Source organism: Macaca fascicularis, chromosome 1 (assembly GCF_037993035.2).
Source record: "Macaca fascicularis isolate 582-1 chromosome 1, T2T-MFA8v1.1".
Classification (NCBI taxonomy): domain Eukaryota; kingdom Metazoa; phylum Chordata; class Mammalia; order Primates; family Cercopithecidae; genus Macaca; species Macaca fascicularis.
In genome coordinates, this window is record NC_088375.1 from 171,445,485 (window position 1) to 171,463,373 (window position 17,889).

Sequence of the window (17,889 nt, forward strand, 5' to 3'; positions counted from 1 at the left end):
TAGGCAAGTGATCCAAAGAAGGTTAAGAAATGCTGAATTAGAGAATCTCTAACATCCTTTCTACTCTTAAATTCAAATTCCATTCTCCATCTCTGAATAATAGATATGAAAGCACTTTGAAAGAGTGCTAAACAAATGCAAAATATCATTCTCCATCTCTCTTTATGGATCTACTCTATGTAAAAGTCATAGCCATACTTGGAATACTGATATTATATTATGTTGAATTGGTTATTGAATAAACATATTGCCTGAGGGAATTCCTCAAATGTAAGGTTCAGTATTAAACCCCTAGGAGAATTAGAGTGTGCCATACAGACTCAGAGAAAATAGAAAAGAAATCTAGGTGAGAGTGCAAAAAATGTGTTTTTTTTGTTTTTTTTTTAGATGGTGTCTTGCTCTGTTGCCAGGCTGGAGTACAGTGGTGCGATCTCGGCTCACTGCAACCTCTGCCTCCCAGCTTCAAGTGATTCCCCTGCCTCAGCCTCCCGAGTAGCTGGGACTACAGGCACATGCCACCACACCCAGCTAATTTTTGTAGTTTTAGTAGAGACAGGGTTTCACCATGTTGACCAGGATGATCTCGATCTCTTGACCTTATCATCTGCCCTCCTCGGCCTCCCAAACTGCTGGGATTACAGGCGTGAGCCACTGCGACTGGCTGCAAAAATATTTTAATATAAGTACACAGTAGTTTGTTGGGCAACATTAAACTATTAATTTAACATTAACTATTAATCAGAATGGGGCTACTGATCTAGTTCTACTCTGGATTATGACAATGGTAGCTGGGCCTCAATTTCCTCTTCTCTAATTCAAAGCTCAGAGGGGAGTGGGTGAAGATTAGATTAGTGTAGCTGAAAGTGTTCTTAGTCAACTGTACAGTGTTACACAAGAACAAGGCATTCTCTATTCAAAGGATGAAATCCCGCTATTAAGTATTTCCTTATTGGTCGGGGGCAAGGTTGCTGGGGAGGTTGGGGGAAAGACATTGAGCTAGAGTACTCTTTTTTTTTTTTTTTTGAAATTTAAAGAAAAAATTTATTAAAGATCTGAAAAACAATTCCTAAAAGATTGACTTTTCCAGAAAACTAGCTACACAATGCATTCCATTTATCATGTTAAAACGTGCATTAGACACAAATACAAAAAACATGAAACAAGCCACCATTCTTCAACAATTTGAGCAAAGATTAAATGCCTAAGTAACAACGTGGATGACTTGCAAAGGATGGGCTCTTTAAGCCCCATTTAAAAAAAAAAGAAAAAAAAAAGGAGCACAAATGGATAAGTGTGTTCAGTTCTATACACTGAATTGAACCTTTGGCACTAGGAATCAGAGCATTTTGTCATATAGCATTAACACGTATTATAAAAGTGCGTAGTGTCAAAGGAATAGAACCACCAGCATTCAAAAGCAGCTTTGTCAACTAGGCAATAAAACACTCTACAGCATATCCCTCTGTTGTCCATCATTGAAAACACTGGCAGCAAATTTGAAATGAAAAAAAAAAAAAAAAAAAGAAAAGAATAAAGGAACTATTACTCCTTTTATTTTCTCTGTTTAAAAATCAAACAGAAAACAAACATCAATTATTACACACTAACATCTTCAAAGCCCATTGTTTGTACAAGAGATAGACTAAGAACAAAAATGTGTTCACGGAGATCGAAACATAAGTGAGTGAGAGTGCCTCTCACACAGCTTTCCGATGGCACGCAGGAGGAGCCACTTCGTAATCGCTGGCACTAAACAAAGTTGCAGAATTCTTTGCCAGGTACTTTAGGAAATCGTGAAGATAACTGAGTAATAAAGCAAGGCTCTTCTCATCCAGAGGTGCATAGGCCAACGTTGCTCCAATTCGTACAAATAATCTGAGGAGATGTGGCGCTCCATACACCTGGGACATGGGTGCGTCGGGATGATCTGCAAGAATTTCGGCATACTGTGGTCTCTCAAATTTGTAGAGTAGCTGGGTGCCCAACATTACGTTGAAGTGTTCTTTTATCCCTGCCACAACTTCATTAACCGCATACTCCTTATTACCTGTGTTAGGTAGAGTACTCTTAACCACAGTGAACAAAATCTACTGCATAGAAGTAATGATTTTCATCTAAGAAATAATTTATCTTTTCCTTTCTAGATTTGATTCAGAATAGAGTGAAAAGAACATTTTGTTCCAGAACTTGTTCTCTTTCTTACTAAGGGTGACTCTGAGTTCCTAGATAGAAAGTTAAGATTAGATCTTATAATTTTTTTTTTTGTTTTTGAGATAGAATCTTGCTCTGTTGCCCAGGCTGTAGTGCAGTGGTACAATCTCAGCTCCCTGCAACCTCTGCCTCCTGGGTTCAAGCGATTCTTCTGCCTCAGCCGCCCGAGTAGCTGGGACTATAGGCGCTTCCCACCACATCAGACTAATTTTTTGTGTTGCCCAGGCTGGTCTCAAACTTCTGAGCTCAAGTGATCTGCCCGCCTTGGCCTCCCAAAGTGCTGGGATTACAGGCGTGAGCCAACACACCCTGCCAGATCGTATACATTTTAATATCCATAGCCCTATGCCAGGACTCAGTAAAATGTATACATTGAATGCCTTTGGGCTGGTTACTTACTTTCTCTGAGCAATGTTTTCACTATTTGTAGGACTGATGATGATGATGATGATAATAATAATAATAATAATAAAACCCTGGCTACCATTGAAGTATGCTGCACCAAGTACTTGACCTATGTTATTTTGTCCCAGCCTAATAACATCCCTGTGAAATATTATTCTCATTTTAAAGGTTAGGATTCTGGTGGGGCGCAGTGGCTCACGCCTATAATCCCAGCACTTTGGGAGGCCAAGGCGGGTGGATCACCTAAGGTCAGGAGTTAGAGACCAGCTTGGCCAACATGGCGAAACCCCGTCTCTACTAAAAATACAAAAATTAGCCAGGCATTCTGGCACACACCTGTAATCCCAGCTACTTGGGAAGCTGAGGCAGGAGATTCACTTGAACCTGGCAGGTGGAGGTTGCAGTGAGCTGAAATCGCACCACTGCACTCCAGCCTGGGTGACAGAGTGGGACTCCATCTCAAAAATAAATAAAATAAAATAAAATAAAATAAAATAAAATAAAGGCTAGGATTCTGGTTGGGTGTGGTGGCTCACGCCTGTAATCCCCACACTTTGGGAGGCGAGGTGTATGGATCACTTGAGGCCAGGAGTTCAAGATCACCCTGGCCAACATGGTGAAACCCCAGCTCTACTAAATATACAAAAATTCACTGAGTGTGGTGGCAGGCACCTGTCGTCCCAGCTATTTGGGGGGCTGAGGCGGGAGAATCGCTTGAACCTGGGAGGCAGAGGTTGCAGTGAGCCAAGATCCAGCCATTGCACTCCAACCTGGGTGACAGTGAGACTGTCTCAAAAAATAAATAAATAAATAAATAAATAAATAAATAAATAAATAAATATGAAATAATAAAGGTTAAGATTCTGAGGTTCACAGAAGATAAGGTACTTACTTAAGGCTATAACCACCTTATAAATTCACTGGAAAGATAAAATTAGTAATGTACTTGATCATGCTTTGAAAACTGTTTAGGCTACATAAATGTAAAGCTGCTGCTACTCCTCTTTCACTGTTTGTTCCTTTTGTCAGATGATCCAGCTTCAAAGATTTTACTTTATTAACAGCCTTCCCATTGAAAGAAGAAGGTGCTTTGCTAGAAGGTTTACGGTACATTGTGTCCCAGAAGTGCAGATTTGGTGATGACAAGAAATGGTTGTTGCCAGGTCATTTTCGAATCAGCTAGATTTATCTGTTGTGTCACCAAATAGCTCTGCTGTTAGCTGAGAGAAGGAATGAAGAGGAACTATGACTGTTTGATAAATAAGACCCTTTGTAAATATTCTGCTTGGAGCTCCTCCCATTCCCTCACCATTAAAGTAGATTAGTGCCTAGATTAAAATCACAAAAGCCAAGAAATTCAGATCTAAAGTTTTAAGGTTGAAGTATCAGTCTTAACTTATGAGTGCAAAACCAGGAATCTTGATAGGATCAAGATCGTGAGTTTGCTCTGAATCTCTTGGTTTCTGTAGAGCTGAGATTCACTATAATATACAAAGTTGAAATACTTTAAAACTTCATAACATAGCAAAGACAGGATTATAATTATAGAATAGGACTATCTCCCAACTTGTCACTGGAGGAATGGTAAAGTCAAATTAGAATAGAACTACTGATTACTGTGGGGAATTACCTTTTATTTCTGAAAACTGTATTTCTCTTTGGTTTAAAAAATACCCTTTTATGGGGCAGTTTGATTTTGTGCAACGTTTTATGCTTAAAAAATCTAATAGGAGACCTGATGGAGATATTTGATCATTTATTACCCATCTACACATTTACTAGTAATGATGAAAGATTTGTTGGTTGTCTAGTTTATCTGAGAGAAAGTGATGAGCCGCACCAGAAGAGAGGGTGGGAAATCTGGGCTCAGTGCCCAGGATTTTTCTTTGCTATTTGGATCACTGTGTTTGCTAGAATATTTAATTAATCCCACTCTTGGAGTAATGCTTATTGCTGATGGCCATTGCTGAGCTGAAATATTAAACCATATGTAATATATCTTCAATAAAATTTAGATTTAAAAGTCCCTAAATGATGTATGTGTTTGACAGTTCTTAATGAAAACTGATTAAAGAAATTCCAGAGAATGGATAGGCTTAATAGTAACAATTCTTTTCATTCACGTGAAAGGAAGTTTGGTATTATAAAATGAAACATAAGGAATTAGCACAATATTTGGGGTAGGGCTGTACCAGTTCTTGAATATATAGGTTTTGGTTTTTAGTTTTGTTAAGTATTTGGCTCTTCTACTGTATGTCTGGTGAGGGTCTTTCCTGAGTTATTTAAGACAGTTCTTTTTGGAATACAGTTTAGCCATAGGTAGACCATCAGGGAACTCTGATAATTCTCTTTTGAGTAATTCAATACATGGCATGATTTTCTCTTACTATTGAACCAATGCCTCAGCAAAGGGCTAGAGGATTTCTGCTGTTTGTAGCGAAAATCTTGTGCCAGGAGCATTAACCTTGAAGTTCTATACACTTTGCAGGTCAGGTAATTACCACAGTTATCCTAGTTACTTATTTAAGGATGTGGCAAGGAGAGCCTCCAAAAAATGAACTGATAAATGTGAGTGGAGGAAAAAAAATCAATTTCTTTTTTTGAAAGGACAGATCTAGAATTGTAATGATGGAAATAATTCTAAGATTCAGTTCAAATAGCTCTTGAACAGGTCAAAACAGGCAAAGGGTCTGATGTATTGGACTGTGTCTGGGTAGTCCAGGGATAGAATATTAGAAATGAGACAGTACTTAAGAATTTGGTCAAATCGAGTTGTCTTCAAACTTTGTAACTCCTTGAGTTACTTTATGCAAACAAATTCTTTTTTTTTTTTTGAGACCAAGTTTCACTTTTGTTGCCCAGGCTGGAGTGCAATGGTACGACCTCGGCTCACCACAACCTCTGCCTCCCGAGTTCAAATGATTCTCCTGCCTCAGCCTCCCAAGTATCTGGGATTACAGGCATGCGTCACCATGCCCGGCTAATTTTATATTTTTAGTAGAGATGGGGTTTCTCCATGTTGGTCAGGCTGGTCTTGAACTCCCAACCTCAAGTGATCTGCCCACCTCAGCCTCCCAAAGTGCTGAAATTACAGGCGTGAGCCACCACGTCTGGCCTACAAACTCTTATATACTTAATATGTAAAACAGATTTGAGGGGAGCTATTCTCCTTGAAGCCAAAGAGCTTGCACCTGTTCATATGCTTCCCCCTTCTTACTTCATTATTAGCACTCTGAAAATCAGTCATCTACTTCAACTCTTTCATTTGACATATATGAGAATTTATTTCTAAGAGGAGTAAACTGATTTGTTCAAGGGTGTATAACTAAACAGTGTCAGGGCTTAGTCTCAGACCTGTGCTCTGCTCTGTTACATAATTTCTACTTCAAACACTCTCTGCTTCTTGCAGGGAATTTTGGTAAGACAGTAATCCTCTCTACTAGAATTCTAGGAAAAAGTAATGTAGTCAGGGGTTGCAAAGACAAGTGGGGTATATGGGTCATAAACATTATTCCTTAATACATTCATAAAATAGGCATTTATTGATCATCTATTATGTGCAAGGCACAGCTTGAGGCTACAGAGAAAGTACAGAATTCCTGAATGGAAGAAGTCATGTCTTTACTATTCTTTATCTACTATTCTTTCTCCTTGAAAATATGAACAAAGCAATAATTTAGAGAATATCAATCATACACTCACTATAGTGTTTTTGGGTATAGACTCTGGAGTCAGATTACCTAGTTTTGAAGTCTGGCTCTGAAGTTATCTTGGGGAAATCGCTTAACTACTTCTCCCCGTCCCCCTCCCCACTTCCACTCCCACCTCCTCCTTCTTCTTCTTCTTCTCCTTCTCCTTCTCCTTGCCCTTCTTTCTCCTTCTCTTCCTTCCCCTTGTTTCTCCTCCTCCTTTTCCTCCTCCTCCTCCTCCTCCTCCCCCTTCTTTCTCCTTTGCCTTGTCCTCCTCCTCCTTCTCCTTCTTTTGAGACAGGGTCTTGCTTTGTTGCCCACACTAGAGTGCAGTGTGTAGTCATGGCTCATTGCAACCTCTGCCTCCCAGGCTCAAGTGATCCTCTCATCTCAGCCTCCCAACTAGCTGGGAATACTGGTGCACCCCACCATGCTCAGCTAATTTTTTTTTTTTTTTAATTTGTAGAGATGAGGTCTTGCTATATTGCCCAAGCTGGTCTTGAACTCCTGGGCTCAAGTGATCTTCCTGTCTTGGCCTCCCAAAGTGCTGGGATTACAGGTGTGAGCCACTATGCCCAGTGAAATTGCTTAACCTCTCATGCCTCAGATTTCTCATCTGTAAAGTAGGAATAATATGTTACTACATCATAGAATATTTGTGAGAATTAAATTAATATATACATTCATTTATTATACATCCATTTTTGATATATTAGAATAAATCTTAGCTACTATTATTATGTCTTATGTCAGTCACCATGACAATTTGAGAGTCTCCTCTAAATCAGTGTTTGGCTTCTTATGTATATTGTTCAACAAATCATATGGAATTGTATTTTGCATACCTAAGTTACTAAAGCTTTGTCAATTCAATTTAGCAAATGGTTTACACCTATACAGTATATATAATATATATAGTATGATATGCTTCACTCACTCATAAATATATATATTTTTTGAGATGCAGTCTCACTCCGTCATCCAGGCTGGAGTACAGTGGCGTGATCTCTGCTCATTGCAACCTCTGCCTCCTGGGTTCAAGCAATTCTCATGCCTCAACCTCCCTGGTAGATGGGATCACAGGCGTGCAGCACCATGTCCAGCTAGTTTTTTGTGTTTTTAGTAGATATGGGGTTTCCCTATATTGGCCAGGCTGGTCTTGAACTCCTGGCCTTAAACTCCTGGCCTTAAGTGATCTGTGCACCTCAGCCTCCCAAAGTGCTGAGATTATAGGCATGAGCCACCTCACCTGGACTTATAAATCTTTTTTTCTGTTGTTTTGTTCAAAGACAGAGTCTTGTTCTGTCACCCAGGCTAAAGTGCAGTAGTGCGATCATAGTTCATTGCAGCCTCGAACCCCTGAGCTGAAGTGATCTTCCCACCTCGGCCTCCTCAGTGTCTGGGACTACAGGTGTGTGCCACCATACTTTGCTAATTTTTAAAAATTCTTTGTAGAGTTGGGGTGTTGCTGTGTTTTTCAGCTGGTCTCAAACTCCTGGACTCAAGTGATCGTCCTGCCTTGGCCTCCCAAAGTGTTGGGATCACAGGTGTGAACCACCACGCCTGGGTCACTCATGACTCTTAAGATGCTTTGTATGTCTCCAATGGGAATCTTGATGATCAGAAGTATGTGACATTCACCAGTGATATCCTTAGGCCATCTCTTATTCTTTTCAATACATTGGTATCTCCTCAAACAAAAAGTAAGACTTTGGGCATGGACATCATCATATGTGTCTCTTTATGTTTCTAGAGTCCAGGTCTGTAACTTGAGATGTTTTCTATGTATTTATGTCACAAATTCTATTGTTAGTGGCAACATCTCTTCTCAATTTTAGTTTTTCTTTTCTAATTTTAAACTATCAGCCTAGTTATAATATCTTCTGTACTAATTTTTCTTTGTTCCACTGGATCTAAAGTTAATAAATTTGTTGAACCATGAATAAAAGCAAAAAGCTAGCACAGGTAGGTACAAGCCATATGCATTGCTTTAATGAATAGTCACCGTGACATATGGAGGAGGACTGCCCGATTAATTATTGGGTTTGATGGAGTTGCTGCTCGCCTGCATGAGTTAGTCCAGGGGCCAATTTATAGTGTTAAAATCCTGTGATGGGCTGGTCTGACGGATAAACAAAGTAAATAAATGAACCAAGTTGATTCAGTAGCCCAGATAATTTTGCTAGATTAGCATGAAAACATTATATTGCTTTTTATTTTTTTGAGACAGGGTCTCACTCAATCACCCAGGCTGGAGTGCAGTGTGCAGTCATGGCTCACTGAAGTCTCGACCTCTGGGGCTCAAGCAATCCTCCTGCCTCAGCTTCCTGAGTAGCTGGTACTATAGGCACACACCGCCATACCTGGCAATGTTTTTAAATTTTTTTTTGTAGCAACAGGGTCTCACTATGTTGCCCAGGCTTGTCTCAAATTCCTGAGCTCAAGTGATCCTCCTGCCTCGGCCTCCCAAAGTGTTGGAGTTACAGGTATGAGCCACCATATCCGGTCAAGAATTAGTAATATTACTTAAAATTTGTAGTATATTGGGGCACTGGAAAATAGGCATATCTCCAATAGGACTCTTCAGATTGTGAGTAACCAAAAACCCAACTCACACCAGATTGAGCAAAAGGTGAAATCTACTAGCTCAAACAACTGAAAAACTCAGAGGTAAATTTTTCTGACTTTCATTTACACTTGATCTAGGGGGCAACGTCTGTTAGCTTAACTCTCCTCCATACTGGTATGCCACAAGAAGGCAACATGCCATTTAGCAACCCTATGCCTATATCTTCCCAGGATTCAGCCCGGCAAAAAGTAGAGTGATTCTTGGCGACTACTATATGAGCCTTGGGCATTGGAAGAACTTAGGTCATAGGTCAACCCCTGAGTCAACAATGTTAGTAGGAGGATTTGATACCCTGATTGGCCGGGACTAAGGCACGTAGTCTCTTTCTGGTGGAGCCCTAGAAACTACATGGGAAGGTGATGATTTTCCAAAGGACATTTGAGTAGCTCCCAGAAATAATAAGGAACAGACAAATATCTATTAGAAGGGAAAATAAAATTCTTTTTAGACAAACTAATATCAAAATGCCAGATAAGAAAACAGACATTCTCATATATTATTTCAAGTGGGCTATTTGGGAATATCTACCAAAAATTCAAGTGCACATTGTCTTACACAATTTCACATCAAGAAATTTATCCTACAGATAAATCATACCAGTGTACAAAGATGTGATTTAAAGGATGATCACTGAAGCATTGACTGTAACAGCAAAACACTGTCCATTGACATGGAAGTTGTTAAATTATGATACATTTATAGAGGAGAATATTCCACAATTATTTTTAATGAGGTAGATCTATATGTTCTAATATGGAAAGAAGTCTATAATAAATTAAGGGAAAAAAAGCAAATTGCAAGAAAATAGGCAAATATGGCCCTGCTGGTATAAATGCATAAAAATATCTGGAAGAATATCTGAAAGTGTTTAACACTGTTTATTGCTGGGGAAGAAATTCTAGGGAGTTAGGAGTGGCAGGAAGAAGACATTTGCTTTTCACTTCATATCCTGTGGGGCTTTAATTTGTTTACCTGAGTATGCATTACTTTCATTACTTTAAAAAGTCAGTCTAGCCGGGCACGACGGCTCATGTCTACAATCCCAGCGCTTTGAGAGGCCAAGGCAGGAGGATCACTTGAGCCCAGGAGTTTGAGACCAGTCTGGGCAACATAGAGAGACTCCATCTCTACAAAAAAATGGAAAAAAAAAAAACAAAAACAAAATCAGCCAGTATTGTGGTGTGTGCCTGTGGTCCCAGCTACTCAGGAGGCGGAAATGGGATGATGACTTGAGCCTGGGATATCAAGTCTGCAGTGAGCTGTAAGTATGCCACTGCACTCCAGCCTAAGTGACAGAGTGAGACCCTGTCTCAAAAATAAATAAATAAATAAATAAATAAATAAATAAAGGAATTCCCTTTCATTGAGCACGTGTTATGTTAGTTGTTGTATGGCCTTGGTAAACTCAGTTAATTTCCCTGACCCTCAGTTTCTTTATTTTTCAAGTGGGGGTAATCATATTAATAATATTTGCCTTACATTGTAACTGGGAAATTGTAAAAAAAATATGCTAGATGTTGAGTGTAGTGGACATTTAGTAAATCATTGCTATTATTCATAGTAATTACTTCAGTTTATGAGTAATTACTTCTTTTTCTTTTTCCTTCCTTCCTTCCTTCCTTCCTTCCTTCCTTCCTTCCTTCCTTCCTTCCCTCCCTCCCTCTCTCTCTCTCTCTTTCTCTCTTTCTCTCTCTCTCTCTTTCTTTCTTCTTTCTTTCTTTCTTTCTTTCTTTCTTTCTTTCTTTCTTTCTTTCTTTCTTTCTTTCTTTCTTTCTTTCTTTCTTTCTTTCTTTCTTTTTTTTGTTTTTGTTTGAGACAGAGTCTCACTCTGTCACCCAGGCTAGAGTCTAGAGAGCAGTGGTACCATCTTGGCTCCCTGCAACCTTCACCTCCCAGGTTCAAGAGATTCTCATGCCTCAGCCTCCCAAGTAGCTGTGACTACAGGCATGTACCACAATACTCAGCTAATTTTTGTATTTTTAGTAGAGACAGGGTTTCACCATATTGGCCAGGCTGGTCTCGAACTCCTGGCCTCAAGTGATCCTCCTGCCTTGGTCTCCCAAACTGCTGGGATTGCAGGCTTGAGTCACTGTGCCCAGCCTATTTTCTTTCCTGTTCTTCCTCTGGAGAAGTAGTCATCAGGCATGACCTCCCATGGGTGCTCACAGGAGATGGTGCCATGCATGTGCAGAACTTCCCAGGTCAAGATCCACCACATTAGACCCACTGAGTGAGCCCCTTGTCATTGCATGCGATGGTGATGATCACGTAGTATAGAGGAGAATATGTGTGACACAGAGCACACATAGGCAGGTTAACATACAATATCCCTGTGAAAGGTTGGTGGTCAGCCCTGGGATCCGTAACCATCAGAAGACATGGCTCCCAGAAGGCTGCCTGGATCTGGTTAATAAAGTCACCCAGAAATAAGTGTGGTTCCAGTGGCAGCAGCAAACTTCAGCATAGCCTGCTGGCTGGCATTCCTGAAGGATGTGACACTGACAGCAGCTGAGTTTCCAAATGGCAACAATGGCACAAGCTGCCAGCCAAAGCTTCTTGCAGGTCCTCTTCAGATTTATGATGTAGATGCCATCACTTTTCCTTTTGTAGTGTATCATCTGGAAGTCAAGGTTGGTGCCACCTAAGTGGATTCCTGCTGGAAGGAACGTGAGGACATTCTCCTCCTTCATGTTCAGGGCAGCAAGGGCTCCAAACATTGTGAAAGTTTCTCTTTAAATTATGACATGCTGTATGGATCTCTGTCTGGGGAGCATGGACAAGTACACCCAAAGTTTGATTGCTAGTATAACTCATTCTTCTGTGGCTAGAAATCCTGAAGAATAAAATGTTAAGGGAGTTATTATGCTGACTACAACACCCAGGCTTAGGAACAAGTGAGCATAAGACCTCAAATTTCTTTCTGGCTCTCATTATGAAAGTCATGATTGTTTCCCTTGCGTCATCCTCTGCATGTGGCTTTTCATCTTACATTCTGGCTTTGCTCCAGGAGACACACTGCCTTATGCCAGGAACCTGGTGGAAAGGTCACCCCCAGAATGGCCAGGCTGGGAAGAGCTCACTTAACAGTGTAGGTCCTTGACTGCATTTCTTCATGCGCCACCTTAATGGCAAATAAGCAAAAGTGAAAAATTCCAAAGGGGCCTAAAATTTAGATTTTGGCCTGATAGTATAACTAGAAGGTTTTTTGCTTTGAATTACCATAACTAGGAGTGAGTGAGTTTCTGTCATTTCCCTACCGAATAAAATATTGAATTTATGATGAATGGTTGTTAAATAGAGTGATCTGGACTTATTCTTTCCAGCCTAGTGAGACCCATCCCAACGTTTTACAGACAGTTTCTTTAAATATAGCATGAGAAACCTCAGTGTCCTCTGGAGGGTTCTGTAAATGGATGCCAGCCCAGTCTTTATTAAACTGGGCTTATATGTCATATAATTGCCTGTCTTGACATACCTCTTCCCGGCTTTGCCGGAAGGGTTTTTTTTTTTTTTTTTTTTTTTTTTTTTTTTTTGAGACGGAGTCTCGCTCTGTCGCCCAGGCTGGAGTGCAGTGGCGCGATCTCGGCTCACTGCAAGCTCCGCCTCCCGGGTTCACGCCATTCTCCTGCCTCAGCCTCCCGAGTAGCTGGGACTACAGACGCCCACAACCGCGCCCAGCTAATTTTTTGTATTTTTAGTAGAGACGGGGTTTCACCGTGGTCTCGATCTCCTGACCTTGTGATCCGCCCGCCTCGGCCTCCCAAAGTGCTGGGATTACAGGCGTGAGCCACCGCGCCCGGCCCTGCCGGAAGGGTTTGTTAAGGGTTCTTTTCTGCTGTAAATGATGATCCTTGGTGTTTTTCTTGTTGTTTTTGTTGCTTCAACTTTACCTTTTTCTGTGTTGTTCCCGAATTTTTTGAAGTTTCTATCTTTCTCAGTTTGTTTTTTTTTCCTTTTAAATCTACATAGATGATGTCTACTGATTCCCTTCAATCCAATTCAAAGTCCTATAGCAAACATTTACTGACCACTTACTCTATACAAAGCATGCTCGTGCTGTTTTCCAAAGTTTCAACATAGTTTTAGAGTTGTAACATCCAATATGGTAGCTATTATCTATATGTGTCTATTTATATGTAAATTAATTAAAATTAAAATTTCAGTCGCTTTTCTGTACTAGCCATATTTCAAGCGCTCAGTAGCCACATGTGACTAGTGACTACTGTATTAGCCAGTGTGGGTATAGAAAGTTTCCATCACTGTGGAAAGTTCTACTGGACAGTGCTGTTACAGTGCATCAGTTATTTAGAACTACAACTCACTACCTGTCTTTCATTTATAAAATAGTCAAAAACTCCTCTCTTCCAATCAGAACTTTTTTTTTTTCTTTTTTTGAGACAGGGTCTCATTCTGCTGCCCAGGATGGAGTGCAGTGGTGTAATCACAGCTCACTGCAGCCTCAAACTCCCCGGGCTCAGTGATCCTCTCACCTCAGCCTCCTGAGTAGCTAGAACTACAGGTGAGGGCCACCACACCCAGCTAATTTTTGCATTTTTTTGTAGAAACAGGATTTTGTCATGTTGCCCAGTCTGGTCTTGAATTCCTGAGCTCAAGCAATCTGCTCAACTCAGCGGTCCCAAAGTGCTGGGATTACAGGTGTGAGCCACCACACCAGGCCAAGAACTTAGTTTTTAGCAAGTCAAGTAAGATTTATTGAATTTTACTGTTAGACACTATGGAGAACACAAGGACAGATAAAATATATTTCTTGTTCTTAAGGAGCTTAAAATATATTGAGGAAAACTGACACATAACATAGCTAACGAGATTAGAAGGCAGGATATGCAAAGTGATATAATAGAGGCATAGCTAAGGTGCAATGGACTCATTGAGGAGGGATTTATTTCTATTCTGCATCAAGGCCTTCATGCAGAAGGTGGTGCGTCTAGGAAGGAAAGGACATGGGGAAGGCAGAAAGTCATTTTAGGTGCCGAGCAAATAACACGAGTAAAGACATGGAATATAGGGAAAGTAGTTCTGTGAGGCAGGTAATATAGCATAAACATTCAGAACACAGAGATTCAGATATAGCTTCTGGAGACAAACTGCCTGGACTGAAAAAACTGGCTTTGCCTCTAGTTAGCAAGTACATTAATCTTTCTAAGTCTCAGTTTCTTCATCTGTGAAATGGTACTAATAATAGTTGCTACCTAACAGGTATTTGTGAGGATTAAATGAGATGTGCCGTTGAGAGCTTTAGCATGGTGCCTGTCATAGCAGGCCACTAGGGGAGGATCTGGAGGAAAGGGAGGTAGTTATACTGAGGCTATTGCTTCAGAGTGGTCTCAATTTGCAAAGTCTCCAAATGTAGTGGCTGAAATAAGACAGAAAACAATTTTCCTTCCAGTTCAAAATTTGGGGATAGTCCATCCAGGACTAGTTTGGTGGCTGTGTTCCATGAAGTCCCCAGGACTGGTTTGGTGGCTGTGTTCCATGAAGTCCCCAGGACTGGTTTGGTGGCTGTGTTCCATGAAGTCCCCAGGGACCCAGTTCCTTCTCATTTTCTGCTTTGCCACCCCTAGGGTGTGGCCCTTGTCATCATAGTCCAGGATGGAACTTCAGTCCTGACATTCTTGTCCCAATCAACAGGATGAGGTGTGTACCCATGACCTCAAGACTCCCAGAAGCTGCCACCTGCCATTTTCACTTGCATCCCATTAGCCTCAGCGTGGTCACATGGCCTCACCTAGCTTCAGGGGAACTGGACAGCATAGTTTTTTTTTTTTCTGGGAGGCCATGTTTCCAGCTAAAATTTTTATTAGTAATACAAGAAGGGGAAATGGATATAGTCTCTGTAACAAAGAGAGACAAGACTGAAGCCAGATTACAGAGGTCTTTAACACAGCCTAAGAAAGAGTTTGTATTTTATTTCTTGGGCTCTGTGGAGCTATTGATACTCTCAGTGTGGGATTTAATACAATTAGAGTGTGTTCGTGGTAATAGAGTTGACATAGTTCTTTAAATCATCAATACCCCAGGAATACTCAGAAGCTTTCAAGAACAGTTATTTTCAATGTTTTCAAACAATTTGTTTTCCCTAATATTCTTACATGCTTCTCAGTTCTCTCTCCTCTTTGAGGAAGGGAAAATATAACCCTTTCTCCTGGCAACTCTCCTTCAGACCACCTCCAGCGTATCAACGGCCGTCTAAAACCAGCTGTCCAGGAGTCTGAGGCTGCAGTAAACTATGACTGTGCCACTGCACTCTAGTTGGAAGGCAGAGTGAAACCCTGTCTCTTAAAAAAAAAAAAAATGCTGATAATGGAACTAGTTCTTCATATGCAGGGGAGGGGATTGTGCCAAGGAGAGAGAAGTGGTACTTTTTTTTTTTTTTTTTTTTTTGAGACAAAGTCTCACTCTGTTGCCCAGGCTGGAGTGCAGTGATGCATCTTAGCTCACAGCAACCTCCGCCTCCGGGGTTCAAGCAATTCTCCTGCCTCAGCCTCCTGAGTAGCTGAGACTACAGGCATACACCATCACGCCGGGCTAATTTTTGTATTTTTAATAGAGATGGGGGTTCACCATGTTGGCCAGGCTGGTCTAGAACTCCTGACCTCAAGTGATCCACCCGCCTCAGCCTCCCAGAGAGCTGGGATTACAGGTATGAGCCACTGCGCCTGGCCTGGTACCTTTTTTCGATCAAAATACTGTTCTTTCTCTTGGGGCACCTTGTGCTTTCTTTCCTCAGACACTGTGCTTACCACACAACAGTGCATTATTGACAGTGTGTTACTCTAGATTCTAAGCGGCTTGTGGACACAGTTCAAAACTTACTAGAGTCTATCTCCTCTATGGTTTACCCAGTGCCCAGTACCAGGCACACATCAGGTTATCAAATGTCTGGATAAATGCTGAGTGTAGAATGCTGCCCAGATTATGTTGGCTTTAAAGCAGCTGAACTAGCACGTAAAGCCTTGTACTGTTGACTATTGCTGGGTTTGTGGTGAAAGCACTCCAGGGAAAGGCTAAGAGAAAGAACTGTGTAAAATGTAGTTTAGTCCACCTGGAGTATGGTTCTGCTCAGAGTATACTGGACTGTGAAACTATGAGATCAGGTTGAATGCTTTGTGCTCAATCCCAAAGTCTTTCTCTTTTCTTACTTTGTCTACGTTATGCAGGCACTGGTTTGCTGAGACAATTCAAAACACACACTCATTTTGTGTGCTTATGAAATATATCCCAAGGTAAGCCCCGCCAACAAGATGTTTAAATCAACAAATATTTACTGAGTATGTGTGAGGCATATGGTTGGGGCCATGAGGAATAAAAATAACTGAAAAAAGAACCATTCCTTGCTTTCAAGGAGTTTAGTCAACAGACTCTGTGCTGGGTTGTAGGAATCCAAATATGGTTGACAAGGCTCCTACCCACAAGGGGCTTCCCATATGGTATGAAAAATAGACAGATATGCAGATGATTACAGACACTGCGATCCAGCATTTGAAGCTTTCTTGGGACCGAATGTACACATCTTGATTAAAAATGTGAAGAAATTGTACATTTGAGATTTTGTAAAATTTGTACATACATTCTAGTTAGCTGGCTTATAAGATATTTTCAGGGAGTTGAATCTATTTTAGGAGTGACAGTGATCTGATATGCAACTAGGAGAGAGAGACTGGGGAGGGAAAAAAAGAGGGTTGATCGTTTTGAAATGACATTAAATTATCTTTTGACACCAGCTGTATCTTTTTTATAACAGAAAATGGAAACAACTCTGTCCTTGACCTTCAAAAAGAAATTGACTTACCTAGCTTAACTATTCAAACAAACAACTGTGTACTCTCTTCAATTCCGATGATTATTTTGATTTACTGTAAATGACTGAATTTAATGAACTAAATTACGCTATTTAAATGCATTTTGTGAATGGTATTGTAGTTTGTTACAAAGCATTATGTCTATGCTAAATTGTGCTGTAAATGATATGGTATGGAACATATGTGCTGTATTCATAATTTAACTGTTGCTATGGAGTGCCTTCTTGGATAGGACACACTGAGAAAAGGAGCCTTTATTTACCTGGTGAAATGAAGGTGATATCTCAGCAAATCACTAGGTCTTACTGACCTTGGCAGAATTACAGTGCTAATATTTTCACATGGATGAACTGTTCTTAAACAATTTCTCTAATGTATATGGCAGAAATAGGCTTTCCATTAAAACTAGGTATATATGGTATATCTTCTCTTTCCATTTTTTTTCCCCTTCAACAAACATTTACTGCAGTCATTGCAAGGATAATTCCATCTCCATTAAGGTTCATGTTTTCTCCTGGCCTATCAAATGGTAGAGATAATAGAATACAGAGGTTTGTCCTATAGTTACACTGGTGGTCTCTAAAGGGATCTGCATTAAATAATTCCCTGCTTTTCTTCTTTCTGAACAACTCAAGAAATATATATTTTTTGAAAAAGTAAATACTGAGGCCAAAATACCACCTTTGCTATGGATACAGGCTGAGTTGGCTTTGTGTGGGAGCCAAATGGGCTTTCTAACAGAATCCTGGCATTAGATACACTAACCTACAAGATCCCAACTTCCATACATGGAAGGCCAGCCCAGCAGGATTTATAACATGGAAAAGGAAAGAATTTGTGCTTTCTGTGGACAAACCCATCTCAAGAGAAAGAACAGTTGAGCCAAGTGGAGCATACTCAGTTATTCTTTACAAAAGTTACTAGTTAGGTTTGAATGAGTAAAGTGGGTAGAGAGAGACCTATCTCCTCATATGAAGAAAATATTAGACACAAGTTAAAAAATCATTTCCCAATAACAAGTGGAATATCTTAAGAAAGGAATTCATCCAAAAGTTTATCACTACAGAGAAATCCTCCAGATACGTTACACATTTATGTTGATGCTTCCATTTCTCCCCTCGGAAGGGTATCTTTA

The 17,889-nt window shown here is 40.4% G+C and overlaps 1 pseudogene; it reads right to left on the bottom strand.

Moving 5' to 3' along the window:
* Nucleotides 1-11,020: 11,020 nt before the first annotated feature.
* Nucleotides 11,021-11,651, bottom strand: LOC123572810 (small ribosomal subunit protein uS2B-like; annotated as a pseudogene).
* Between the last annotated feature and the right edge of the window lie 6,238 nt (nucleotides 11,652-17,889).